This window comes from Chiloscyllium punctatum, chromosome 6 (assembly GCF_047496795.1).
Source record: "Chiloscyllium punctatum isolate Juve2018m chromosome 6, sChiPun1.3, whole genome shotgun sequence".
Taxonomy (NCBI): Eukaryota; Metazoa; Chordata; class Chondrichthyes; order Orectolobiformes; family Hemiscylliidae; genus Chiloscyllium; species Chiloscyllium punctatum.
The window spans coordinates 11,091,103-11,118,024 of NC_092744.1; the positions used below are offsets into that span (position 1 = coordinate 11,091,103).

At 40.7% G+C, this 26,922-nt stretch overlaps 1 long non-coding RNA gene across 2 annotated transcripts in view; it reads right to left on the reverse strand.

Annotated features, from left to right (window-relative positions):
• The window catches only part of LOC140478713 (uncharacterized), a 51,256-nt gene extending 25,991 nt beyond the window's left edge, over positions 1–25,265 (reverse strand). For both annotated transcript variants that reach the window (XR_011960860.1, XR_011960859.1), the window contains exon 1: positions 24,998–25,265. This is a non-coding gene — a long non-coding RNA (uncharacterized lncRNA). The remainder of the gene's footprint in view (positions 1–24,997) is intronic.
• Positions 25,266–26,922: the final 1,657 nt, after the last annotated feature.

The following is a 26,922-nucleotide window of genomic DNA, read 5'->3' on the forward strand; positions in this document are numbered from 1 at the left end:
TTTGTATTTTCAGACTATATTGTGAATGAATATATTTGATTTGATTAATATTGTCACATGTGCCGAGATACAGTGAAAAGTATTGTTTTGCGTGTTATCCAGGCAAATCATACCTTACATAAGTACATCAGGGTAATAGAACAGAATGGAGGACATAGTGTTACAGCTACAGAGAAAGTGCAGAGGAAGATCGACTCTAATGTATAAGACATCTGTTCATAAGTCTGACAACAGCGGGAAGAAGCTGTTCTTGAATCCGTTGGTATGTGATTTCAGATTTTTAAAAATCTTTTGTCTTATGTAGCAGAGTGTAAGAGAATGTAGCTGAAAATGTGTTGCTGGAAAAGCGCAGCAGGTCAGGCAGCATCCAAGGAACAGGAGAATCGACGTTTCGGGCATAAGCCCTTCTTCATCTCGAAACGTCAAATCTCCTGTTCCTTGGATGCTGCCTGACCTGCTGCGCTTTTCCAGCAACACATTTTCAGCTCTGATCTCCAGCATCTGCAGTCCTCACTTTCTCCTGTAAGAGAATGTAACCAGGTGGGAGGGGTCTTTGATTGTGTTGGCTGCCTTACGAAGGCAACTGGAAGTATAGGCAGACTTAATGGATGGAAGGCTAGTTTTTGTGATGGACTGGGCTGCATTCATAACTTTCTGTAATTTCTTGTGGTCTCCGGCAGAGCAATTGCCATACCATACTGTGGTGCATCTGGATTGGATTCTTTCTACAGTGCATCTATAAAAATTGGTTAGAATCATAGTGGATGTGCAAAATGTCTTTAGAAGAGATACTGGTGTGCTTTCTTGACTGTGGCATCGACATTGATGGACCAGGATTGATCATTGGTGATATTCACTCCTAAGGATATGAAGCTCTTGACCATCTCCACCTCAGCACCACTGATACAGATAAGGATGTGTCCTTCACTTCCTGAAGTCAAAGACTTTGCTTTGCTGACATTGAAGGAGACTAAGCTGTCTATCCCTTCCCTATATTCTGACTCGTCATTGTCTGTGATCCGATCCACTATGATGCTGTCTTCAGCAAATCTGTAAATGGAGCTAGAAGTGAATTTGACCACATGGTTGTGTACGTAAAAGGAATTACAGTAAGGGGCTGAGTGTCCAGACTTGCGGGCACTAGTGTTGAGGATTATTGTGGAGGAGGTTTTTTTGCCTATCTTTACTGATTGCGGTGTGTACTGTTGCTTTTTCATCATAATTGTATATTTTATAAAGAAGACATATCTGGCCTTTAAAATAATAGACACAGGACACAGAAAAGGGCTACCAGACGTCACATGTCTGATTCCTGTTATGACATTGCCAGCCAAAAAACAGAAAAAAGGTATGTTATTTCAACAGCAATGATAAAGACAAAAACTTTGAAATTGTTGATCTTTGGACAAGACAATGTCTACAGGGAATTTTAACATAATTGCTTTTAACTCTTCGGACAATAATCCATCAAAAGTAAATATGTCAGCCATCTTAATCTGAACTGTTAACATAGTGGCACATAATTTGAAATTGAACTTCCCAGGAAAGTGTCTGGGCAACATCATAGAAACATTCTCCTCTCACAAAAGATGGATGACTTCTCCAATATCAAACTGATTTCTGCTGAAGGAATCCAGGCAATTTACAGCTGCTATAACCACAGAACAAAGGAGAAACAACAAACCTTTCTCTCTCAAAATCAGCTTTCATTTCTAAGTCAATCTGTGCAAGCAACTTCAAGGATTCAGCTACAGGAAGGTATCGAAGTTCTTTTCTGTTAAAACTTTTGAAACCATTGACCTTTCTGCAGAGATTTCAAATAATATCACTGCATGAGCAATCCAGACCAGGAACATTCTGATGACGTGGGTGTGAAACCCACTATAGCAGCCATTAATACAAGCATTGTTAAAAATCACACAACAACAGGTTATAGTCCCACATGTTCAATTGGAAATACAAGTTTTCAGAGTGACTGGCTACCTGATGAGGGACGAGTGCTCTGAAAGCTTGCATTTCCAAATGAACCTGTGGGACTATAACCTGTTGTTGTGTGATTTTTAACAATGTGTGTATTAATGGCTGCTATAGTGGGATTTACACCCACGTCATCAGAATGTTCCCGGTCCAATACTGGCAGTTCCAGATCATTCATTTATAGTAATTGCTTTAAGAGCACATTAAAGAGTTCAATTGCCTTCATTTCTCAGTCCTTTGAGTATAGGAGTCGGAAAGTCATGTTGGCTGTTGTAAAGGATGTTGGTGAGGCTTCTTCTGGAGTACTGTGTCCAGTTTTGCTTGTGCTGTTATAGGAGGGATATTATTAAGCTTGAGAGGGTTCAAGAAGAGTTTTACCAGGATGTTGCCAGGTATGGAAGGTTTGGTTATAAAGAAAGACAGATATGCTTGGACTTCATTCACTGGAGCATAAGAGGTTGAGAGATGACCTTATATATGTTAATAAAATTATGAGGGGTATAGATAGCTTCACCGTTAGATGCCTTTTCTCTAGGATGCAGGATCTCAAGACTAGGGGGCACATGTTTAAGGTGAATGAGAGATTTAGAAAAGACATGAAGGGCACACTTTTTACATAGAGGGTATTTGCATACAGAATGAACGTTCAGATGAAGTGACTGATGTGGGCACAGTTACAATGTTCACAAGACATGAATAGGACATGTTTGGAGGGATATGGGCCAACACCAGGCAGAATGGGATAATTTTGTCTGGGATTATGGTTGGCATGGATTGTTTGGACCAAAAGGTCTGTATGACTCTATGTGACTGTATTCACCAGTTGCCATGTAGAAGCTTCTCAGAGGTCAAGTGCAGCCAAAATACACCTCATGTTCTTCCATTAGTGACTGGTATAAAACTGTTGTGACATAATCTGCTACGGAGGTGATTGTTTTAAAGTGAAGAAAATAAGACACAATAGAACTGAAATTTGCATCTATCCAGGAGTGTTTATTACTTTCCATTTAACCTCCAAGATAGGCCATGGACAGTTGATTATCCGCAATGTAAGCATTTGTCTCAATGCTAACTGTCTCCCTTCTTCATGGAGTCTTGAACACAGAATATCGTGCCGAATAGTTGGCAAGTAACCCCTGATTGGCCACAATGTTGTGAAGCACAAAACAACAAACTGCAGATGTCTTAAGCTCTAGGTAATTCAAAAAAGGCATAAAGCTTGAACATGCTCCTTTTATTTGCAAATAACAGGTGTATGAGGAGTACAACTAATTACCTTAAATAGATATAAAAGTTTCCAAGCAGAGTCATTTTCCACAGATCTGCTGGATTGCTCCAGCACTTTATTATAGCATTACTTCAAATCTCCAACATCTGCTTTTCATTCAGATTGGTTTTTAGTGTAGTTATAAGTGCACTCATAATTGTTCAGCATGTGCCAACCAACCACAGAATAATGTATAACAGTGTGTCTCACTTTGGGTTTTGTAGCTCTAGCCATGTAATACAAAATGCCAATACACTTCAGAGAACATTGTAAAAAGAAATTATGACACTGAGCGAGAGTCTGGTAACTGAAAACTGATTCCAGTGACTGTAGAACTGATGAAGAGTCACCACACTTGAAGCATTAACTCAGCTTTCTTCCCATAGATGCTGTCAGGCTTGCTGAGTTTCTCCAGCTCTTTCTGCTTTTGTGTCAAGTAGGATTTTGTTGACTTGAAGATGTAGGTAGAATTTTGGATGATCTTGTGTTCATGGAGAATGGAACATGGGAGACCAGCCAAAAACGGCCAAGTCAGAGTTAACAAAAGTATGAATGTGGATTTCAGCAGCAGATGAGCTCGGTCAGACAGGGAAGCTGAGCAATGATTCGGACATGGACATTGGTAGTTTTTTTTGTAAATGATGTAGCATGAGGTTAGAAACTCAACTTCAGGTCAAATGTAACATTTAATCTCAGGTTGTTCAGCAGAGTGTTTCACAATTGTGTATTCACTTGTCTTGCCAATGGATTCACCTGAGTAGCAATGCTACTCCAGGAACTGATGAATGGCCATTGGACAGCTACTGACCTTCAGTGAGGAAGACTGAGATTACCCCTGCAGGATTTCCTTGAGTAGTTCCATGCCTTGAAAGCCTAGCTTCAGATTGTAACATCTTGGTACAGGTAGCAGCAGTCTGGGGTAGCCGGTTGAGAGGCAATACCAAGGGCATTTGCAGAGCGACAGGGGTGGGAACAGGAATGTTCTCATTTTGTGAAAGGAGACCAGGTTCATGTTGCACAGAATCAATGGCACTCATCCAGGCCATGCCTCAGCTATTCTGGTCTTCTACTGGAGGACAGATTACTGGATGGCTATGAAATCTTACATCCCATTTTGAGCAGTGATGCTGTCTAGAAGCCTAGCCCATGCTATAGTTAGACCCAGAATGCCCTTGGGGGAGTTTTCAGGATTTTGACTGAGTGATAGTAAAGGAACAGCAATATATTTCCAAGTCAGGATAGTGAGGGGCTTGCAGGGGAATGTGGAGGTGGTGGTGTTCCTATGTGTATGCTGCCCTTGTCCATCTAGATAGAAGAGATGGTGGGTTTGGAGGGTGCTATCTCAGGATTCTTGGTGAAATTCTGCAGTGCATCTTGATGTAATGGTCAAGAAGGCACAACAACACCTCTTCTTCCTCAGGATGCCAAGGAACTTTGGCAAATCCATAAGGGTCCACACCCAATTTTACAGATGCACCATAGAAAGCATTCTATCTGGTATAGCAACTGTTTTGCCCAGCACCATAAGAGGCAACAGAAAGTTGTGAACACAGCCCAATCCAAGTCAATTTTCCACCTATTGACTCCATCCACACTTTTCATTGCCAACCAACATCATTAAAGACCCCTCCCACACCAGTTATAATCTCTTCCAATCTCTTCTATCAGGCAGAAGATACAAAAGTTTAAATAACGTACCAACAGAGTCAAGAACAGCTTTTTCTCTGCTGTTATCAGACTTCTGAATGGACCTCTCAAATTTCAAATCTAAAGTTGATCTTGCCTTTCGTGCACCTTTGTTTCAGCTGTAGCTTTGTATTCCTCACTCTGTTCAATCACCCTATGATCGTTGTGTTCTTGTATGTTATTATCTGTCTGTATTGTACACAAAACAAAACTTTTCACTTTACTTAGATACATGTGACAATAATAAATCAAATCAAATCAAATCAAATCAAAAAGTAGGTAGTGCGCATCTGAGTGCGCAGACTGAGTGTCTGTGGAGGAAGAAATGGATGCTTATGGGTATGGCACCAGTCAAACAGGCTGCTTTGTCCTGGATGGTGCCACCTTTCTTGAGTGTTGTTGGAGTTTCACCCATCCAGGCAAGTGGGGAGTATTCTATCACACTCCTAAATAGTGCCTTGTAGATGGTGGACAGATTTGGGGGAGTCAGGAGGTGAGTTACACACCAGTATTCTTATTCCATGACCTGCTTTGTAACCAGTGTTTACATGGCAAGTCTAATGGAGTATTGGTAACCCCCAGGATGTTGATAGTGGGGGATTCGGTGCTGGTAACACCATTGAACGTCAAAGCTAGTGTGGTTACACTTTTTTATTATTGGAGATGTTTGTTGTTTGGCATTTGTATGGCACAAATGTTCCTTGTTACATTATTAATCGTTAACAATGTTAATTGTTGGCAATAGAAACTGTTTGACTCCACCCTGCACCATGCCAAGAGAATGTTCAGTACCGATGACTTCCGGTAGCCGGACCTGCCCAACGCTAACCTGTGGCTCAGAGCTGCTCGCTCCAGTCTTGCCTCACTCTTGTGTTGTCTTGTAATGTGTTGTGCAAAGCATGGAGTCTGATCTCAAATCCATCATTCCCAAGGGAAATCGTCTTCTCCACTACTGCTAGAGATGACTGCCCCAACCCAGAACTTTGATCTACTGGCTGTCAAGATGTTTCCATTCTCCTGGAGTAGTTTTACCATCATCAGTACTAAGATGTGAACTTCTGTTGATTTTGCATCCATCCTGCACTGTTCCTGCCCTGGATATGTTTTTTTGTAGAGGGAGGATTATTATTTCTACCTGTCCTGGTTTAGTTATATCCTTTGATTTATTTCTGTTTGATTACTGAAGGTTGGACAGAAAGTGACCCCAACCAATCAGTTTTTGAAAAAAATATTCACAAAGCTGGAAGTGATATGGCATTGTTCATGCATCAAAAACTGATACCTGGGCTGAGAGTTGGTGAGGGGTCAGTGGTGCTATTTAATGGGTATACCACTAAAAACAATGTTGATTACTGAATCTTCACATTCGCCCTGGCCACTCCTGGTTAACACATGCTGAATGCAGTTCCTGTCGAGTTTTGAGTTTTTCTTGTGCTCTTCAAAAAGTTGTTTATAGTGTTGCTGAGCCCTGATCTGTATATCTGTAAATAAACACTAAGTTCTATCTTGCAAATAAAAATAAACTGGTCTTTAAATGGATATTGGACTCCCAGTGTTACACATTGAATCACAATGTGGTCGAGAAAATCATGAACACTTATCTGATAGTCCTGTTTTTGAGTTGTAACAATCTATGAATTCGGGCCTAACCTCACATAAATTTCCTCATCATGTGGTGCTTTGCTGCAAGTGATTTTTCATCGATTTTATTTTATCTCTCAGCCATGCTGATGTCAAAATCCTGTCTCTCTGGTTAGAACAAAATGGGTCAATATGGTCCATAATTTGAACCTGACAACTTTCCTGGTCTATCTATTCACTGGGCAGGGATTTGTGGCAATGGGATGTGGAGGAACTTTCATCGTTTTCAGAAGCAAAGCAGCAGGTGAAAGAGATGACAGATGGTCCACAGGGTAGAAAAGAAGTAAATGGCCAGCCAGCGACACCCACATCTCACGAGTGAATGTAAAGAGAGTGAAAGACAATATAGTGAGAAAAATGTCTTGGGTCACGTAAGAGTCTGGGTGTGCTTTTTACATCTGTTTGGTGTGTGTGTGTGTGTATGTGTGTGTGAGAGAATGTGTGTGCGCGTGTGTGTGTGCGCGCATGTGTTTGTGTGTGTATCAGCATTAGTGAATAGAACCAATGTGGATCATTCCTCTCTGTTTTTGTGAGTGCAAAGTAGAGATCAACTGAAGTACTTGGTCAATAATCAATTGTCGATTTTAGAGAGGAAAGATACGTTCACATTGACTGTACTGCTTTCCTAGGGAAGTTCTTGTCAGGTGATTGTGAATGGCACTGGAGATAATTGTAAGCAACCTCTTAGCACAGAATATGTCACCAAAATTACCAAAATTGATCTGAATACAAATGAGAGAACACTTGAAGAAAAAGAAATTCAAATTCAATTTTTTTTGCATTGTCAAAAGCATTGAACTGTTTTATATAATCATTTTGATTTTAATGTAAAATAAAAAAAACTGTAAACTATAAAAACTGTAAAAAAAACTGAATAAACTATATTTTAAATGACAGCAATATTGCTGTTAGCTACCATTCGACTAACAAGTCAGTGCTTGTTAAGCTTAGTCCCTGAGCTGAGGCCCTGAGTGACTGATTTGATTAGACCATTTGAGTGAGAATATGGCTGCACAGGGGCTATGCTAATAGGAGTTAAACAATAGGCCATCACTAATCAGAGACCTCAAGGTTGTAGTGAGGTTAATTGTTATGTGGGTGGCTTGTGGAAAGAAGGCTTGACTGGTTTCAGCCTCTGTGGAATTGAATTATGTGAAAGGAAAGCCTCGAGGGCATGATTTTGTGTCTTTGTACCCCTTTTCTCATGTTTAAATCTACATCCCTTGCAAATGCCAATCCAATTCTCTGTATGTGATAACTGCCACATTCCCCCCCCACCCCCCCCTTGCCCCCACACAAAAAAAAATCAGGTCTCAGTCCAATCTGAAGAGACGAATCCAAACAGATCACTATTTTATGAGAATTGAAAAATTACACTCGTACATGTGAAGACTTAATTAATAGTTTCTGAGTTTACCTAAAAGTTTTTGTTTGCAAGGTACTGAATTTTCCACTCAAATTAAATTAAAAATATTGAGGATAATCTGGACTTGCCAAGAAATACAGAAATGTGTCAAGATCAATTAACCTGTTGAGGACAATGACAAGTCCCACCAGCTCAAAAGGTGCCTAATAATATCTCTGAGCAGGTTGTATTGAAAATATCTATTAAACTAGGAACAGATCTTGTTTCCATTATTTAGTTCTGGGCAATGGGCAGGATTGTTGCTGGAAACCATCACCTCAGGGTCACTGATTCATGTGATTTATGGCATAAACCTGTGTGTAAACACAACCATTAAAGACAGTACAATAAATAGCTGGCCTGCAGAAGAAAGGAAACATTGGTCACCAATGTCATAGACACATTAGCATTAATTACCTTGTACACCTCCTATATATAGCTCAATGTCTACACTTACCTTCACGGTTGAATACAGTGCAGTCGGTTGTGTTCATTATGAAACATGTTCACTGGCCCATCACACAGACTTAACAGTCTCACTGGTCTGTTGCCGGATTCAATAACTTTCATATGGTAGGCAGTTTTAATTTAAAGGCAACAGGGAATGTAATAGACAGGTCTAATGGTGGGATTGCTACTGAGACTGGAAAATAAATGTTTTATTACAATGACATAATTTAGGCAAACCACCAGTGACATGAAGCAAAGTCTTTGCTCCAAAATTAAAACATTGACTACTTCATGGAGCATTGGAGGCTGAGGGGTGACCTTACAGAGGTTTATAAGATCATGAGTGGCACGGATAGGTTAAATAGACAAGGTAGGCAAGGTATTTTCCCTGGAGTCCAGAACTAGAGGGCATAGGTTTAGGGTGAGAGGGCAAACATTTAAAAGGGACCTAAGGGGTGACTTTTTCACGCAGAGTGGTGTGTGTATGGAATGCGTTGCAGAGGAAGTGGTGGAGGCTGGTACGATTACAACATTTAAAAGGCATGATTTGGAGATGCCGGTGTTGGACTGGGGTGTACAAAGTTAAAAATCATACAACACCAGGTTATACTGACAGGTTTAATTGGAAGCACACTAGCTTTCGGAAGGAGCGTCACTCTGAAAGCTAGTGTGCTTCCAATTAAACCTGTTGGACTATAACCTAGTGTTGTGTGATTTTTAACATTTAAAAGGCATCTGGATGGGTGTATGAATAGGAATCGTTTTGAGGGATAATGGGCCAAGTGCTAGCAAATGGGACTAAGTTAGGATATCTGGTTGGCATAGGCGAGTTGAAGCGAAGGGTCTGTTTCTGTGCTGTACAGCTCTATGACTCTATGACTCTATGTGTAACGTGTGTAATGAGAAGTTATAGTTTTAGGATAAAGGGTAGCAGATTTCAAACAGAGATGAACAGAAATTACATCTCTGAAAGGGACGTGAATCTCTGTGATTCACTGCTCTGGACTGTGGTAGATACCAGGGCACTGAATAAGTTTAAGGAGGAGATAGACAGATTTTGAATTAGCTATGGCTTGAAGGATTAGGGGGAGTGGGCAGGAAAATGGAGCTGAGTAAAGCAGTCTTGAGGGGCTGAATTGCCATCTCCTTGAATTGAATTGAATTAGTTTTATTTTCACCTGTACTCAAATGAGTACAGTGAAAAGTTTACAAGTCGCCATCTTATGGCACCATCTTAGGCACAAAGGTACCCAAGTGCAGACTCTTAAGAATACGTTCTTCGGGAAAAGCTTAGAAAAGTAAAGAAATAAAAAGTCCAGCACTACAGATCATAGGAATGAGTTACAAACATAATGAAATTAAAAAGTTCAGAATAACAGTCTTTCAAACCCAGTTCACACTTGCACTGAGCCTCATGTAACTGAAAGTCTGCCACCTGTGCCAGACTCACCAACGTAGGGCGCACTTTAGATCCATCTCTTCGCCACTGAGCCCCCCCCCCCCCCCCCCCCCCCCACCCTGATGCAGTTGAACTCGTCATGCAACCAAGAGTCCCAGGCTCCACTACTGCCTCAATGATGCCAGGAGTTGATGGCCTAGTGGTATCATTGCTGGACTGTTAACCCAGAGACCCAGGTAATGTCTGGGGACCTGGGTTTGAATCCTACCGTGGCAGATGTTAGAACTTGAATTTAAAAAAAGAGAGTGTGTAATTAAATTTATAATGATAACTATGAATCCATTGTTGATTCTCATCTGGTTCACTAATGACCTTTAGGGATGGAAACTGTCATCCTTACCTGGTCAGATCCACAACAATGTGGATGACTCTTATCTGCACCTCTGGGCAATAAATGCTGTCTATCCAGTGATGCCCTTATCCCGTGAATGATTACATTTTTTAAGAAGTCCCCGGTCCGGGCATAATGCACTGCTGCTGCTACCATGCCAGCACCAGAAGTCCCGCTCAGGGTGTACTGCCACCAGGAGTCCCTGGTCCCACTGCCAGACTAGGCCACTGCCACGCCAAGTGTCCACTTCGGCTGCAAATGTCCTGCTCTTGGTCCTAGTCCAAGCACACAGACTGTGCAGAAGTTATAATTAACAGGATCTTTTATTCCACCAGGATTAAATCTTTATATACATTCATGGAAAAAATATACCGAAGCAGAGGAATGAACTATTTATAATAGAAACCCATGGCTGATACTTCAGTAACACCAGGAGCACCTTCAGTTAACTCCTGGCCTCTAATCAGGCTGGTAGGAGAGTTTGATTAATTAACCACCTAGGGCAGGGTTGCTGGCATGGTACCTAGGCTCCTGGTTGCTGTATATTTGCTCCAACTCTTCTTCCCTGTTCTCCACAATTACCATCAAAGGCTCCTATCCATGGCCTCAGTTCATATATTTCTGCCATCTGTAATTCCAGCTTTTAACTTCTTCTCCTTGCTGCTGGTCTTTGTTCTTGTGACATTTTGCCTTGCCTCTTCTTCAGCCTGCATTCAGGCTATGCAAACCCTGTCCAAGCTGCAGAGATCATTGCTCTTTTCCCTATTGGCTCACAGAGCTGGTTGGCTCTCGTGATTGGCATCTTCGAGGCACTGTACTCTACTTATTGGGAGCCAGTCCCCCATACACAATGCCCCACATTTGTTGGGCAACTCCTTAATGCACATCCCCTCATCATTTTGTCCTACAATGACAGGGTTACTCTTCATGCTTGTTTGAAGATTACACTAGTGTAACATTGCTGTGTGGAATGCTCTGCCCCAGAGGGCAGTGGAGGCCCAGTCTCCGGATTCATTTAAGAAAGAGTTGGATAGAGCTCTCAAAGATAGTGGAATCAAGGGTTATGGAGATAAAGCAGGAAGGGGTTACTGATTAGGAATGATCAGCCATGATCATATTGAATGGCGGTGCAGGCTCGAAGGGCTGAATGGACTACTCCTGCACCTATTGTCTATTGTCTATTGTCCTCTGTATGATGGGCAGTACAATAGCTCAGTGGTTAAGACTGCTGCTTTGCAGAATTAACGACCCAGGTTCAATCCCAACCATAGATAACTGTCTTAATGGAATTTGCACGCTCTGCCCATGTCTGTGTGGGTTTGTTCCGGTTTCCTCCTACAGTCCAAAAATGTGTAACTTAGGTGGATTGGCCATAGGAAGTTGTCCAGAGATGTGCAGGCTAGATGGATTAACAATGGGAAATGCAGGGTTACAAGGACGGCATAGGTCTGGGTGGGATGAGCTATGGAGGGCCACTGTGGATTTGATGGACCTAATTGCATACCTCCACACTGTAGGGATTCTACGATCAGTTAAACAATTAATTCTAAGTACTTTTTTCAAAGTGTTTTCCTTTATTTTCCCCCTTAGCCTAATGTGCATAAAAACTCTGGTCTGAAGAGCAGAAGAATAAACAAATAAGAGATGAAGGAGACAGACTTGTGGTGGTGCAGAGAGGAAAAAAACCAGAGATGCAAACATCCAAAAGTGTTGCACATGAAAATTCCAGCAGCACCATCTAACCTGTACCATAGTTATGAAAGTTTTATGCATCACGTTAAGAGTTCCTTCCTAATCCACCAGAGGTAGAGGCGCAAAAAAGTTGAATAATTCAAGACAATGCAGAGAAAATGATGGATCCCTTTGGGAGATCCAAACTAGTCCAGGAGACCATACTGAACTTTAGTTATCCTATTTACCTATCCTTTGCATTGTGTCTTTGACAGCAAACAAAGAACTGGTCAAAATCTCTGTTGTAGGTTCACAGTAAATCAGCATTACTGTAAAGCTTGCAACCTTTACATAGATCAGGTAATAGCTGGGCAAAGAAGGAATGTATAACATTCTCCCTCTTGTAATTTATGTTCATGACTTTGATCTTCCCCAAATTCCAAACTGAAATGATTAGTCAGCATTCATGTGAGACGTAGGACAAGTGTGATTTTATGGACATGAATGAAATCCCTCCTGGATCCATGCTTCTCTAAAGAACAGTGGTCTAACAGATTCAGTCTGAGGGGAATCTGATAGAGGTGTATCAGTTGATGATTGGCTTGGACAGAGTGGATAGAAAGCAGCTGTCCCTCTTATTTGAAGGTCAATAATGAGGGAGTATATTTTTTAATGAAAAACAGGAAGTTTAGAGAGGGAAAGTGGGGACAAGTTGTTTCACCCAGAGGGTGGTGGAAATCTGAAACGTATTGCCGGGGCGGGTACTTTAAGCAGGAAATCTCATAACCTTTAAAAAGTACTTGGATGAGCATTTGAAATGTTCTGACAGGGTCAAGTGCTGGAAAATGGGAATAGTGTAGATTTAGGTCAGTTTTTGTTCATGCAGACTTGATGGGATGAAGGACTTTTTTAGATTAGATTACATTACAGTGTGGAAACAGGCCCTTCGGCCCAACAAGTCCACACCGCCCCGCCGAAGCACAACCCACCTATACCCCTACATTTACCCATTACCTAACACTACGGGTAATTTAGCATGGCCAATTCACCTGACCTGCACATCTTTGGACTGTAGGAGGAAACCGGAGCACCCGGAGGAAACCCACGCAGACACGGGGAGTACGTTCTTCAGTACTACATGATTCTATAGTTCTAACTGAGTCGCTAAGGTATTTCAAACTGAATATCAATAGTTTGTTTTTCTAAAATGCTTTTTCCAAAATCACACAATAAATTAACAGGTAAGGGGACCAAAATGTACGCAGTATCCAAAATGTGGCAGAAATTCAGTCTGGTACAGGGATAAATGATACATTTCAGCTTGAAATGGACAGTCCTATGAATTGAAACCTAGGTTTTAATTGCTTTAGTTATTGTTTTACACCAATGGTTATGAACATTTAAACAGTTATAAATTAATGGACCAGGATCTCACAAGTTTCAGTTCTATTTTAGGAAAGCAAATCTTAGCAGCATTTATACACTTAATGGTAAGGTCCTAGGGAGTGTTGCTGAACAAAGAGACCTTGGAGTGCAGGTTCATAACTCCTTGAAAGTGGAGTTGCAGGTAGATAGGATAGTGAAGAATGCGTTTGGTATGCTTTCCTTTATTGGTCAGAGTATTGAGTACAGGAGTTGGGAGGTCATGTTGTGGCTGTACAGGACATTGGTTAGGCCACTGTTGGAATATTGCATGCAATTCTGGTCTCCTTCCTATCAGAAAGATGTTGTGAAACTTGAAAGGGTTCAGAAAAGATTTACAAGGATGTTGCCAGGATTGGAGGATCTGAGCTACAGGGAGAGGCTGAACAGGCTGGGGCTGTTTTCCCTGGAGTGTCAGAGGCTGAGGGGTGACCTTATAGAGGTTTATAAAATTATGAGGGGCATGGATAAGATAAATAGACAAAGTCTTTTCCCTGGGGTCGGGGAGTCCAGAACTAGAGGGCATAGGTTTAGGGTGAGAGAGGAAAGATATAAAAGATACCTAAGGGGCAACTTATCACGCAGAGGGTGGTATGTATATGGAATGAGCTGCCAAAGGATGTGGTGGAGGCTGGTACAATTGCAACATTTAAGAGGCATTTGGGTGGGTATATGAATAGGAAGGGTTTGGAGGGATATGGGCCAGGCGCTGGCAGGTAGGACTAGATTGGGTTGGGATATCTAGTCGGCATGAATGGGTTGGACCGAAGGGTCTGTTTCCATGCTGTACACCTCTATGACTCTATGACTCTATGCATGGCAATTTATAGTCCCATTCACACACAAAACATTAAACTCTGAGGCAACAGATACATAGGAACTCTACCATTTGCAATTATCCTTCCAAGCCACTCACCATCCTGACTTGAATATATATTGCTGTTCCCTCACTGTCACTGAGTCAAAAACCTGGAATTCCATTCCTAAAGGCATGTGAGTCTACCAATGGCACAAGGATTGCAGCAGTTCAAGAAGGCAGCTCACCACCATCTCAAGGGCAACTAGGGATGGGCAATAAATACTGTCCCAAACAGATATGCCCACATCCCATGAATGAATTAGAAAAATTGTTTTCCTCACACATTGAGATCTGCTTGGAGTTGGTTAGTTAGGCTATTCGCATCTTAGTATTATCTCTAGATCATTCCTTTAACATGTCGTTATGGGTCATTAATTTACCTCATATCAGTCAAAATATCTAACACTGATGTTTGTGTGATATTGGACTGGCATCTAAGCTCCATGCAGATCCAAAGCCATTGGTGATGATGCTTTAGCTTAGGCTTTAAGTCAATATTGCTACTTGCCCAATGAAATACATGGCTGTTTGCATGTGCACTACTCTGAGGATGGTTAGTCTTTCTCTCAAGGTATAATGTCCTTTTTAGGACATCTCTGTTCTTATATTGGCTTCGCTCTTAAATTTCCAAGTCAAGGTCACATTGATGCAGATGTGGAAGCACGATAGGTAAATAAGCAGTAGATATAAATATGTAAAATTATGTGTTTTGTTAGTCAGAGTTAGAGATGTGAATGTGCATTAAATGGTAATATTTAAAAACACTGGGGAGTAAAGGGCACCTTGATATAGTGGGGAAACAATTGTAAAAATAAATTTGCTTTTCACTTGAAGTATATTGGCTAAAAGGTCACCTGATGTAAATCCTTCACTCTGGGAGGCTACAGTCTGATAAATTATTGAAAAACAGAACAGAAGGAACTATAGATACTGGAAACCTGAAACAAAAACACAAGTGGCTTGAGAAACTCAGAAGACAAAAAAACTGCAGATGCTGGAATCCAAAGTAGACAAACAGGAGGCTGGAAGAACTCAGCAATCCAGGCAGCATCAGGAGAAAAGGAAAGTGGCTACAGTAGTGCCTCGACTTACGAACTTAATCAGTTCTGGGACCCAGTTTGCGAACTGAAAAAAGTTCACGAACTGAATCAATTTTTCCCATTGTTCGGATAGCGTAAGAATGCTTGGACGTAGCAACGAACGCTGTTCACAGCGCACGCGCCAAAGACGAACTGAGATCATGCGGGGCCTGAGAGCTTTTGCATTCAACAAGCTCATAGCAAAGCAGAACAATGAAACCACGTGGTCACACACAGGCTTTTTGCATTTGTACCTTCGTTCGTACCTTGAATTTTGTACGTATGTTGAAGCAAAATTTTACATACAATCCTGTTCGTAAACCGATTTGTGCGTGAACAGGGTCGTTCGTATGTCGAGGCGCTACTGTATTTGATTGACTGTAGAAGGGTGAGAGGACTGAAGGAATTTACCTTAGAATCAAGTATATCGCAAGCAGTATTGCAAATGATCAGCGAGGTAATCTTGCATTACTTTTACTTTTCAGTAGTTTGCACAGCATTTGAAGTTCCTTAAAAGTCCAATCACTGCATATTAGAGGAAATGACACATTATCAGGAGCTGAATATGTATGAATGATGGCATGTGCAGGCAAATCACTCAGGATAACACTATACCATGTGATGATTGCAGTTTGTATATATTTCATGTTGCTAGGCCCTGGTGTCAAATCCTATGTGAACATTTAAACAGTTTATACCCCTTTTGCTTCTCTCAGATGTAAAACTGTGCGAATGAAAGTACAAAAAGTTATTCCATGCTTCAGTTTGTGTGTCACTTGTGAAAGGAACACTGGCCAGAGAATCAAGACTAGAATGACAACTTGCATAAGTCATTCAAGTAGTAAAGGTCCCACAAAATGCATCACCAAAGTAATATCAGGTAAAACACTTACACAGTCAAAGATGAAGAGATCAGGCCAGGTGATTAATTGCTTAGTCAGAGGCAGCTTGTAAACAAAACGTACAGAGGTGAAAGAGGTAGGGTGTCAGTGAATCTTAGTGTGAGGTGCCAGTGTTGGACTGGGGTGGACAAAGTCAGAAGTCACATGACACCGAGTTATAGTCCAACAGGTTTATTAGAAAGCTTTCAGAGTGTTGCTCCTTTGTCAGGTGAAGTCAGGACTCCGAAAGTGCTCCGAAAGCTTGTGATTTCCAATAAACCTGTTGGACTGTAACCTGGTGTTGTGCGACTTCTGACTGAATTAATTTTGAGGAATGGATTTTAAAAGTTTCAGATGCTTGAAGGTATGGTCACCCAACTTTTATTTATCCACTAATGGAATATGGATGTTACTTGCAATTCTAGCATTTATTGCTGGGGTAAAGGCACAACTGTCTGCAGGTGGAGGAATGCAAAGTTGGAGAATTGCATCACAATGCTCGAAACATGGGATCACAGAATCATTTCTCAGCAGCAGTTTTGTTTTTTTGCATGCATCTCTGCAGTGGATTGAAACTCCACTATAACGTTCTTTTTCTTCCACAGCTTTCCATACATTTCATGAAGAGCATTTGGATACTGGTGGTATTAGAGCATTGCAAACACTTGGTCACATGTTAGCTGATTCTTGTTGTAAGGATATTTCATTTATACTGTTGTATGTTCACTATAATATCACAAATACATCCTGTATCTAACATGCCAATAAGTAGAAAATACAGAAATATAACAGTATAAATAAAACTCATGAGATTATAGACAAAACTGACTCAGGTATAGAATTCTGAATGCAGCATCCTTATTTCATTACACAGTATAGTTCATCAAACGTCTATAATCTTTACGAATTTACCAGATTTCAATGGAAGTAATTAAATCAAGAATATGTTAATGAAACTGAAATGTCAGGTTAGAAATGAGATGGAAATAGCAATCAGGATGGACAGTAACCTTCCATATGGAATTCAAATAATTCCAGTCATTTTCAAAAATCTCCACAGCAGTGGACACAGTGACACAATACAGAAGTGATATGCTGGTGGTGATTTACCTGGATGACTTCTATGCATTAGCAGTCAGATTTGAAAGGTGCCTTCAGGCATGAAACTGTTTAATTGGATTACCGAACAGTTTGGGTTTCACCATCAACTGGAGAAAGGTCACAGATCCTATGCAACAGCTGGTCTTCTTGAGAGTGTTGATTAATACAGTGACGGGTGGCGCACATCTCTTAAATCAGACAAAATATCTGAACTGTGTGAAAAAGGCTTTCACCTTTCTCAATCGGAAATAGTTGCTGGGCTACATAGCAAGAGAAAATGAGCCGAGTGGCCAGTGTAATCCCTCGGGAGAGTAGACATCTGTGCACCTTGTTCGCAGTCACAAGCAAAACCCAACAATCCTTCGCGTAAGACAAAAATAAACTTGCTGCAAGGAATATTACTTGGGGTAGATCAATTGTTACCACATTTTCAAAGGCCTATTTCCAGAACTAGGGAATTAATAATCCTAAACAAAACAATTAAGAAATGAATGCTTGAGGAAAATAATAAAATCTCAAAAAAAACCATTCATAATTGCAACATTTATGAGCACAAAAAAGAGAACTATTACAAACCCAAACATAGCCTCTGACTTAATCTCTGTCTTTGGTCTGCAGGAGGAGGTTAATAATACCTTATGTAGTATTAATTGGAAATCTAAACGTGCATTCATCTAGAAAATGTTATATTTTACATATTTAGTGCTGTGTTGCAGAAAACAATATTGAAAAAAGGACTTTTTTTGGTGAGTTGTCTGCTATGCCCTACTTCAATGACTTCTTAAATTATCTCAGTTTAGAATCCTCACTTATCTTTTCCTTCCTTTATGTCACTTTAAAGTCCTGAATGCAGAATCAATCTGAAGCTAGATCTTTCTGACTGCTATCAAATGCAAAGAAGCAAAGAACAAAGCCGTCCCACTTTAAACTAATGCACTTTCATTATAAAGGAGCAGTAGCTCGGTTTTGTAAGTGGGTGCTGGTCACCTTTGAACATCTAAGTTCTCATCAGAACTCAAAAGGCAAAACTATAAAAATGAAAGCAACAAATTGCTTATCAGATATTCTCAAAAAGATCACTAACTATATTTCAGTCAGAACCATGGTTAGCATTTCAATCTAGCCTTGAACCATGGATGCAAGAAGAGAAACTGAGAACTGTAGATGCTGGAGGTCAGAGTCAAAACGTGTGGTGCTGGAAAAATATAGCTGGTCAGGCAGCACCTGAGGGGTAGGAGAGGCGACGTTTCGAGCATAAGCTCTTCATCAGGAATGTGGGCAATGAGGTGGACCCAAGGGGGCTGAGAGATAAATGGGAGGGGGATTGGGGCTCAGGGAAGGTAGCTGACAATGCGATAGGTAGATGAAGGTGGGGGTAATGGTGATAGGTCGGAATGGAGGGCAGAGCGGATAGGTGAGAAGAAAGATGGACAGGTGGGACAGGTCAAGAGGGCAGTTCCAAGTTGGAAGGTTGAAGCTGGAGTAAGGCTGGGGGAGGGAGATGAGGAAATATGGACGCAAGAGTGAGAGTAATGGCCCTTGTCCTCAAGGCAGAATTCAACAGATTATGGCACCAAACAGCCCTCGCCAAACTAAGACCAATGAAGGTTGAAAACAAAATGAAATTTCCTAGCAGAAAGGAAGATGATTATAACTTTAGCAAAAGCCTCAGAGAACAGTATCCTTGGGTCAACAACCTTCAACTGTTGCATTGATGAATTTATCTCTGGAGTTGGGTTGTTGGCTGAGGATTGAGAGTTGAACTCCATTTTCAACACCTTCAATAATGGAGCAAGGCATTTCAGCCTTACAATAATCTGAATTGACATCACAATATGTCTGCCATAAATGTCTAGACCTTGAAGTGCATTAGCAGTGCTATTAATTTTGGTGTCTATTGAGTCTATCACTAGTGTTTATCATCTAGATATGCTACATGTTTATCAAGATACACTACAGAAATTTACCAAGGCTCCTTGGAAAGCACCTTCCAAATCCACATCTACTTTCATCTAGAAGGACAAGGGCAGCGGATCCATGTGAAAACATGACCTGAAAGATTATCTCCAAGCCACTTACCATCCTGATTTGGAAATATAACACCATTCCTTCACTGTTGCTGGGTCGAACTCTTGGAACACCCTCCCCAACAGATTTATGGGCATACCTACATCGAATGGATTGCAGAGATTGAAGAAGACAATCACTACCACCTCCTCAAGGGTAGTTAGAGATAGGTAGCCAGCAAATCCCATACGCCCTGGATGACCTTTTTAAAAAAAAATTAAAGTAGAAGTTGAACTGGATCAACAATACCAACAACATGGCTAAGGGCAGGGCAGAGACAGGCTACTCTGTGGTGCGTGATTCAATTCCTCAATTCCTCATCTACAAGTTTCATGTCACGAGCATGATGGAATATATCTGCAATACTATTTAATGCCAATTTGGACAGTGCAATTTGTTTAATATGGAATAAATTTCCCCTCCCTCCTTCATTGGTTACACTATAGCTGATGTTAATATGATATGCAGTACATACAATGCACATCAGGAACTTTTGAATGTCACCTGGATTTCGCAATTCAACCTCAATTATGAAGATGACAGAGGCAATATTAACTGAGCACCATAACCTCCAGGTTTCCCTTGAAATTATTCAGCCAACTGGGACACCAATTGATCAATTTGCATAATCATTAAGTCAGTATTCTGTTCCTCCCTACTTAACTTTATTGGACACTGTGACTGTACAAGGAAAAGACTCCATCATTATCTTCTCAGAGCAGCTACAGAATGGTAATAAACTAAACTTTGCAATGATTCCCCATCCCCACGACAAACATAAATGGGAAATTTTGTTCAAGGTTTTCACAATCTGGAATGTATGGCAATATTTTAGACACTGATGCCATTCCACTGATCTATTGGAGAACTGTCACTAAAATTCTACTGAAATGTGGTTAACTTTCAACATTTGATTCACTTTAATTATCCTCTGGTTAGCAATTTACCACTGCTGGACTCAAAAGCTGTCTCTATGTGTGAATCAGAGAACATTTTGTGAAAATTCAAATACCAGGAGCATATATTAAAAACTGAAATTAATATTCAGTTTATACTTCAAAGGTCTCATAGTTCCAAAATTTATCCATTGATGCTGAAAGCTTTCGTGGTAGACACATACATGATTCACAGGGAAATTTCTTTATTTAAGTGTATTTCGTTGAAAAAAAAGTTTTATGATTGGTTCATATACCTGCTCCTCAAATTATTTTAATGGATTGTATCAGTAAGTCTTTAATTTGCATATGCATAATGTACTACAATTTCCACACACATCTAAAATTCACTAAAGCAAGGTCCTTGCACTTATTGAGTATCTTTCATTATCTTAGGAAAATGCGAGTTAACTATTTTAAAAGTAATTGTTTCATTACATGACAATTGAGTTAAGCTGGCAAGTGCAAAACTAAAAGTTTCGATAGAATGTATCTTTTTGTCAGAAATATTATTGAAGTGCTGTTGTAGTTGTTTGGTATGCACAATATGTGCATTGCAAGATTCCATAAAGAGAACTTAGTTCAATCTCAAAAAAAATGAAATGGGACCATTTATATTCATTTGAGTCAGTATGCTTAGCTTTGGCAGCCAGTATGAATGGCTCAGAGAGTAGGAGCTCTGGGAGAGAGCAGGTTGTGAGTTCAAATTCCCCAGTCAGCCTTTTAGGGTGGAACGGTGGCTCAGTGGCTCAGTGGTTAGCACAGCTGCCTGACAGCGCCAGGGACCTGGGTTCGATTCCAGCCTTAGGTGACTGTCTGTGTGGAGTTTGACATATTCTCCCTGTTACTATGTGGGTTTCCTCCAGATGCTCTGGCTTCCTCCCACAGTCCAAAGGTGTGCAGGTTAGGTGAATTGGCCGTGCTAAATTGCCCCATAGTGTTCATGGATGTGTAGATTAGGTACATTAGTCAGGGGGGAATGTAAGTATTAGGGTAAGGAAATAGATCTGGGTGGGATACTCTTCAGTGGGCCAAATGGCCTGTTTCCACATTGTAGGGGGTTCTATGATAATTGGTGCAAGCAACCTTCAACAAAGCAGTTAATCCCACACTATCAACATCCTGATAGGTACCATTCACCAGAAACTCAAATTGTTGAGCCATAAAAATTCAGTGGTCACAAGAGCAGGTCAGAGCCGAGGAACACTGCAATAAGTAACTCAGCTTCTGACTCTCCAAAGCTTGCCCACCATCTCCAAGGCACAAGTCAGGAATGTGATGGAATACTCCCTGCTTGCTTGGAACAGAACAGCTTCAACAATCCAGGACAAACCAGCCCGCTTGTATGACACCGCATTCACTAATATTCACTGTCTCCAACACCAATAATCATTAACAGCAGTGTGACTATCAGAAACAGAAATTGCAGGAAAAGCTCAGCAAGTCTGGCAGCATCTGTGGAGAGCACTCAGAGTTATCATTTCAGGCCAAGTGAACCTTCCTCAGAACCGATGGTAACAAGAAACATGTCAGTTTATATGCAGAAGATAGGGTGTGGGGAGGGAATAAGGAGTAAATGATCGGTGGGGATAGAGCCTAAAGAGTGAGAAGAACAGTTGGACAGACAAAGGAGTCAATAATGATCTGGCAAGGAGGGTGAATAGCTGTTAATGGGGACTGTTAGTGGCTAACAATGGGTTATGTGTAATAGCAGACTGTGGCGATAACAAGACCTGGTGTGTGTGATTTGGGGTAAGGACATGGGAGAGCTGAAGCCCTAAGGTTGTTGAACTTGATATTGGGTCCACATGGTTATAGAGTTTTCAAGTGGAAAATGAGATGTTGTTCTTCCAGCTTGTGTTCAGCTTTGATGGAGCACCACAGTGAGCCTGAGACAGAGATGTTGGTCAGGGAACGGGGTGGGGTGTTAAATTAGCAAGCAGTTGGAAGCTCAGGGTCTTTCTGCAAGACAATATCTGCATGATGCTCTGCAGAAATTCAGCAAGGCTCCTCAGGTAGTACCTTTAAAAAAATGATCTCTGCCATCTACAAGGACAGAGGCTGCAGATACACAGCAATATACAGAATGACCTCGGTTATCCGAACATCAATTATCCAAATTTCCAAATAAGATCTCAAGATCCCGTAAAAATGTCTCGTTCAGAAAATTGAGATTGTTCTGTAACCATCAGGGCGATGGTGTGGGGTAGGTGGCTAAGTGATGGCCTAGTGGCATTATTGCTGTAGTTTTCAACCAGCATTCAGCTACTGTTCAGGGAACCCCAGTTTGAGTCCTCATACGGCAGGTGGTGGAATTTGAATTAAATAAACATATCCAGAATTAAGAATCTACTTGCGATTTTGGAGAAGTTTTGTAGCTCAGGTTATAAATTTGCTCACTGAGAATCAATAATACCATTGTTGAATGTTGTGAAAATCCATCTGGCTCACTAATCTCCTTCAGGAAAGGAAATCTGCCACCTTCGCTTTGTCTGACGTACATGTGACTCTAATTTCCATGGCAATGTAGTTGACTCTGAACTGCCCTCTGACCTTGCTGAGCAAGCTACACAGTTGTATCAATTGTGACAAAGTCTCAACAAAGAAATGAAGTGGGGTTAATGACCTGGCATCAACCTAGACAATGGAAAAAATGGTCCTGTTGATTCTTACTAACATCTGGGGGCTCATGCCAAAATTAGGAGAGCTGTCTCACAGACTAGTCAGGCCCTGGCCACACGACGCCTGGAGGAAGAGCACCTCACCTTCCACCTAGGAACCCTCCAACCACACGGGATGAATATTGATTTCTCCAGCTTCCACATTTCCCCTCCTCCCACCTTATCTCAGTCCCAACCCCCGAATTCAGCACCGCCCTCTTGACCTGCAATCTTCTTCCCGATCTCTCCACCGCCAGCCCCTTTCCGGCCTATCACCCTCACCCTCACCTCCTTCCACCTATCGTATTCCCAGCGCCCCTCCCCCAAATTCCCCCCCCCACCTTTTATCTCAGCCCGCTTGGCACACCAGCCTCATTCCTGAAGAAGGGCTTATGCCCAAAACGTCGATTCCTCTGCTCCTTGGATGCTGCCTGACCTGCTGCGCTTTTCCAGCACCACACTTTTCAACTCTGGTCTCCAGCATCTGCAGTCCTCACTTTCTCCGAGTTGATCCCTTACTATACCCTTTATTGTGGTATCCATGTGGTCTGCAATTGGAGAAATTGAAGACAGTAGCACTATATTGATCATATTGACCTTTGGGCAGAACAGCATAGGTTCTTGACAGAGTGAGACCTAACATCTAGTCCTCCTCAAATATTTTGCAGCGATGTCTGTTGTATCAACGTAACCTGTAACTAGTTGCTAACACGCAATTTCTTGTGAGTTACAAGTGGCTCTTCTAGTTAAACCAGGAAGCAATTTTCCTCTATCACAGTAGACCAAACAGGCCCTAGAGTTTCCAACATTTGCAGAAGATAGTATCAGCAACTTTCATCATGAGCAGCAGCTCATACATCGCAGAGAAGTGAAATGTCCATGCAATTTCATGTCAGGGAGTTTCAATTCGCTGATGACTGTTTTGCCCCATTAAAACAGCCAGTTGGCTGAGACATCAAAGAGTGCCCAAATCAAAACGTGTCTACAAGAGAGAAGATGCGAAGTGGACACGAATCTCAGCATTTCAGTTTAACCATTTTCTTTAGACGATTCCTTCAAGTTTACTAATATTTTCGTATCATCAAAGATTCCCTACTAAATATCTGAAATCAGCATGTTCTTGCTCTCTGCTAATCACAATTGCTGAACACCATATGCATTTTAAAGATAGCATTTTGCAGCTCAGCTAACACTTTACTCTCTTCAAGCAAATTCCATACACATGCATACTTCAAACTTGAATTCTTTCGAAATATCAATTTGAAAATCTGCTTAATTTATTTGAGTAATCAAAAACAACTAAATCACGGTAAGAAAGTATGTAAACTCCAGTTATTGCTGTGGATGTCTTTCATGTCAGTACTGAGAGAATTTAAGTGGAGAAATATTATTTCAGAAATTAAAAATTAAGTTATTGTCATTATAAGGCAATCCTTTGAATAATTATCCAAAATACAATTGTCTGGAAGAACAAAGTCAAGCAACTTATTGCAGTGGCAATAGAAATTATTCAGAAAACACTATTTACAATGTCAAGTCAATTTAGAATTGCTTTAACAGTTTTAGAATTTACACTGCCATGACTGCATATACTAACAAAAGATGTTAGCAAAATTGACTCATATTATCTGTGAGAGTGGAGATTGTTGGAGGATGGTGTTTGGGAAGAGTAGCAGTGAAAGGAGAATGTAAAATGAAAACTCAAACACACAAAATTAAATATTCCTTAAAAATGACCAACGTTCTCCAAAAGACTCTGAATGGACTGAAGAGGGGAAAAGACAGAGAGCTAGTGGAGAGAGAGAACGCTGCTCCCTTGATATGTTTAAAAGATCCAGCCTTAATCTGTATCAACTGAAGTAACAAAACATAATGTGAGTTATTTCCAATATATACATTGGTGATTATCTTGGATCTGTATCCTTTTTCTCACCACTGGTGAGAGAAATGCAGTTACCTTGATTCATAAATTATTTGTCTGTGAATGCTAACCGAGGGAGAGAAAATTAAAAAATAACATGGATTCGACTACTGCTGATAGCCTTTAATTATCCTGTTTGCTCTTCAAAAGCCCTCACAAAGATGAAAGTGTTATGTGGCACTCACCTCTGTTAACTCCCTTTAAACATCTGAAGCTTCCCATCTCCTCCAGTCAACATAATAAACAGCACGTAAAAAATCCGGACACCCGCTCTATTCAACTTCAGCTGGGAAGCTGTATGCTGCTCAGATGTTCGTTGAAATTGAAAAACAATTGGCCCATTTACGCCACCTCCACTCCGCGAGCGAGCCATCTTTGATTTGAATTTATAAGTGAGTCGCTGTCCTCAGGTTCAATGAGGTTAGATAGGGAAGGCAGAAAATCCCTAGCACGCCAACCTGCCCAGCAAATGGCCAAATGTTTATTCAGCTGAAGTTTGGAAGGGAGCCCCCACATCACTCACACAGCCTCGCAGCATATGTGAAAAAAAACTTAGAAGTTTGCATGTGATACATAGTAAATTAGATGTCAAGCAGCAAGAGGAATTCAGGGATTGATTTGCAGCTTTTAGCCGGTCTCTTTTACTGTCAGAGTTTGCTTTGAAAGAAGCATTAGAGATTCCTGTCACAGATGTTTCTTTCATAAACTGTTGTGGGAGAATGACATTCTGCAAAAATGGTTTACTACTTTGCTTTCTTCTCTTGGGAAAACAAAGTGCGCTGAAGAGCTTGGCCAAATAGGCCAAAGGAAAGCTCTTCATTTATGCCACAATAGCATTCAGTTGCATGACATTTTCAGAGCTGATCTTAAAGGCTGTGTTGGCAAATGTAAGGGTATTTATACCAAGAGTGTGCCATTGATTCCGTGCCACTGGGATTTTTTCTCTGCATTGTTTGACTGAGAGACAAATTAAATTTCCCCGAAGTTAGGCATGTTATGGTGTGACAGAGACCTGAGCTGATGAAATCAGATCTTGTCAAGTACACGCTAAGCAACGTGTGATCTGTTGGTTCAGCTATTAGCAACAAAGCTTGGTTATGAATTCTGGTCTCCAGCATTTGTGCAGGATTTCAAAAGGAATACTGATGGAGACTGTCATTCTAATCAATAACAGCAATGGGTGATAAGATTGGAAGTAGTGAAAAAAGATTTTCTTTTGGAAAGGGGGAGGTTTATCATCATCTAGCTCAGCTGTGATAAATGATAATCCATAAATAAAACATTGTTTTGTTTCGTCTTTCATCAATCTTTCCTTTATAATTGGTTATTGCTGTAAATTTAGATTGTGTGGGTATTTTCAAACATAAAGATGGATTTATAGTTGGCTCAAGTTAAAAATTTGTGGAGGTGATGATTTAAAGTTGGCTGCTGACGCAGACTTTATTGACAAAAAAAGCAACAAAAGACTCTACTATTTAGCAATGTTGAAAAGAGAAGAGTTGAGTGATGACGACCTGCTTATGGTGTGTAAGTCATTGATTAGACCATGCTTTGAATACACTTGGCAAGTATGGCACACTATATTGTCAACCAATGGGTGCAGTAAGTTCAAACCTATTCAAAAGGCTTGAAAAATAAATTATGAGGCTTAGTTATACATAAACCCTCAAACACCATGTTAGAAAACAAGAAGAAAAGATTTGTGTGGAAGATTTGCAGCAACGTGGTTATAAGCATTGTCCATAGCTGTCCACACTGCAGATATGCCCTTTGAAGATTTTGTTATATAATTTGAATGCAATCAAATCATGATAAATACCGTTGTTTAAGTGAGCCTTTTTTTAAAAAAATAAGGTCTTTTTCATCTCCGAGGATTCTTGGGACTATAGTGGTTCATGCTAAAGCAAATACCTCTTGCTTATGACAGTTTGAGGTTTAGCTGGCCAAAGTGAATGAGTATTAATGTGACTTGAGATGTTAAAGAAGTCAAATACAAAATTAATGCGTTCAAAAGCAGCCACAATTCTGCATTTAATTTGTGCATATTTGTCAGTACATGGGAACCCCTGTGAGACAGGTAGAGTGTGATTGTCAAAGAATAAAAGGTTAT